Source organism: Schistocerca gregaria, chromosome X (assembly GCF_023897955.1).
Source record: "Schistocerca gregaria isolate iqSchGreg1 chromosome X, iqSchGreg1.2, whole genome shotgun sequence".
NCBI lineage: Eukaryota > Metazoa > Arthropoda > Insecta > Orthoptera > Acrididae > Schistocerca > Schistocerca gregaria.
In genome coordinates this window covers 859,828,100-859,831,228 of record NC_064931.1, presented here as the reverse complement: position 1 = coordinate 859,831,228, position 3,129 = coordinate 859,828,100, and the positions used below count along the sequence as shown (strand labels likewise).

General features: G+C 45.8%; 1 non-coding gene across 1 annotated transcript; it reads right to left on the bottom strand.

Annotated features, from left to right (window-relative positions):
* Positions 1-2,839: 2,839 nt before the first annotated feature.
* Positions 2,840-2,914, bottom strand: Trnas-cga (transfer RNA serine (anticodon CGA)). Its single transcript has one exon. It is a non-coding gene; the product is annotated as a tRNA-Ser (tRNA).
* Positions 2,915-3,129: the final 215 nt, after the last annotated feature.

Sequence of the window (3,129 nt, the reverse complement as noted above, 5' to 3'; positions counted from 1 at the left end):
TCTGCAGGCGGTCTATCCCAGCTCAGGAACATCTACCCTAAAGAAAGTTTCTCGTAGACAAAGCGCACTTTTAGATGGTTCCATAGACTGAGCTGACAAAAGTCATGAGGTATCTCCTAATATCGTATCGGACCTTAATTTTCCCGGTGCAGTGCAGCATCTCGACGTGGCGTGGACTCAACAAGTCGTTGGAAGTCCCGTGCAGAAATATTGAGCCATGCTGCGTCTGTAGCAGTCCAGAACTGCGAAAGTGTTGCCGGTGCAGAATTTTGTGCACGAACTGATCTCTCGATTATAAAATGGTTCAAATGGCTCTGAGCACTACGGGACTTAACATCTGTGGTCATCAGTCCCCTAGAAATTAGAACTACTTACACCTAACTAACCTAAGGACATCACACACATCCATGCCCGAGGCAGGATTTGAACCTGCGACCGTAGCAGTCCCGCGGTTCCGGACTGAGCGACTAGAACCGCGAGACCACCGCGGCAGGCCTCTCTCGATTATATCCCGTATATGTTCGATGGGATTCATGTCGGGAAACATGGGTGGTCAAATCATTCCCTCGAACTGTCCAGAATGTTTTGCAAACCAATCGCGAACAATTGCAGCCCAGTGACATGGCACACTGCCATTCATAAAAATTGCATCGTTGTTTGGGAACATCAAGTCAATGAATGGCTGCAAATGGCCTCCAAGAAGCCGAACACAACCATTTCCAGTGAATAATCAGTTCCATTCCATGTAAACACAGCCCACACCATTATGGAGCCACCACTACCTTGCACAGGGCCTTGTTGACAACTTGGGTCCACGGCTTCGTGGAGCCTGCGCGACAATGAAACCATACCATGAACGCTTACTAACTTAAATCGGGACTGATTTGACGACGCAAGGGATTTCTAGTAAACTAGGGTCCAACCGATACCGTCACGAGCCCAGGAGAGGTGCCCAGGCGATGTCGTACTTTTAGCGAAGGCATTCGCATCGGTCGTCTGTTGCCATAGCTCATTATCGCCAGATTTCGTCACACTGTCCTAATGAATACGTTTGTCGTACATCCAACATTGATTTCTGCAGTCATTTCACGCAGTGTTGCTTGTCTGATAGCACTGACATCTCTATGCAAACGCTGCTGCTCTCGGTCGTTAAGTGAAGGCAGTCGGCCACTGCATGTGCGTGACGAGAGGTAATGCCTGAAATTTGGTATTCTGGTCACACACTTGATGCTATAAATCTCGGAATACTGAATTCCCTCATGATTTCCGAAATGGAATGTTCCATGCATCTAGAGCCTACTATAATTACGCATTCAAAGTGTGTCAATTCCCGTCTTGCGGCCATAATCACGTCGGTAACCTTTTCACATGAATCACCTGAGTACAAATCACATCTCCGTCAATGTACTACCCATTTATAGCTTGTGTTTACGTCTACTACCGCTATCTATGTATGTGCATATCGCTGTCCCTTGACTTTTGTACCTCACTGTATATGTACCATTTTAGAAATGCGCCTTTCCAGTTCATTAACCGGTTTTACTTTTATTAGGTTCACCATCAAGGTTTTTCGAAAAGCGAAGGCTCGTTAATAACGCTTTCAAATGGTTCAAATGGCTCTGAGCACTATGGGACTTAACTTCTGAGGTCATCAGTCCCCTAGAACTTAAAACTACTTAAACCTAACTAACCTAAGGACATCACACACATCCATGCCCGAGGCAGGATTCCAACCTACGACCGTAGCGGTCACGCGGTTCCAGACTGAAGCGCCTAGAACCGCACGGCCACACCGGCCGGCTTATAACGCTTTATAACAGGACATTGTAAAGTATAAAAGGTGGAGTGGAGTATTTTGTTACCAGTAGAGAAGCAGTAACAGTAGATTGGATCAATTAGAGGAGCTCAGTGACTTCAGACGTGGACTACTAATTGTTTACCTAGACGCATCCACACTCTCCTGTGACCATTAGGCTTCAGATATACTCTGCGCTCGGCAATAAAGAGAATCCGAAGTCATAGATCCATGTTCCACCTAGGTGCTGCCTTTTTTGGGTGCTGAGAGTTCGTATTGTACACCTAGAGGCCATACTTGATCGCACTGCGAGGACTGAATACTATCTACATCGAAACAGGCGCCCCAGTTGCCTTCAAATAGGCAGCGCACGTTTCAGTTGCATTCTCCTTGTGCTACCTAAGAGCCATAATTTGTAGGTAATTATCCTCAGCGGCTCTGGTTGACCACAGGTGACCACTAAGAGGCAGATTTTCAGTACTAAGTGTTTCACTGCAGCGGCCGAATGCTCGAATTACGTCACTCTGACGTACTCAGTTCGGTGCTGACAACCCTCCTTGCCGAAAACTGAGAATCCTCGTACCGTCTAAGCTTTAAACGACCTTTCGAGGTATATTGACAAACTAGACAATTTGAACAAGACTTATCGTCCGGCTGATTGGAGACACAAAGCACTGTAGTGAACTGCAATGATATTGTAGGTTTCTTTTTATCGCCACTTCACAAGTGGTGGTAGTTAATAATTCCCCTTAGTCAAAAAGTATTGAAAATACTTGAGGTTTCTGATTTTAACAAAACCAAAGTAAGCTGTGTGCTTGTCACCAAACCGTTTTCGAGCAGTTTATTTGCAGACTTACTGCACCATAAATTCATTTGAACCTTGTTTCTGCACTCAGGCCTTAGTTTTTCCTCTACATGTTATACCGATACACTTCCCTATATAACCAAGCAAACTAGTCCCTGATGCCTCTAGATGTGTCTTATCAAACTAGTCCTTCATTTATTCAAGTTGCGTTATGAAACTTCCTGGCAGATTAAAACTGTTTGCCGGACCGAGATTCGAACTCGGGACCTTTACCTTTCGCGGGTAAGTGCTCTACCGACTGAGCTACCCAAGCACGACTCACGGGCCCTCCTCACAGCTTTACTTCAGCTAGTACCTCGCCTCCTACCTTCCAAACTTTACAGAAGCTCTCCTGCGAACCTTGCAGAACTAGCACTTCTGAAAGAAAGGATATTGCGGAGACATGGCTTAGCCATGTTCGTAATTCGGTTCAGAACCTCTTCATAAGTTACTCGATGTCCTCACCTAATCTTCAGCATTCTTCTACAGC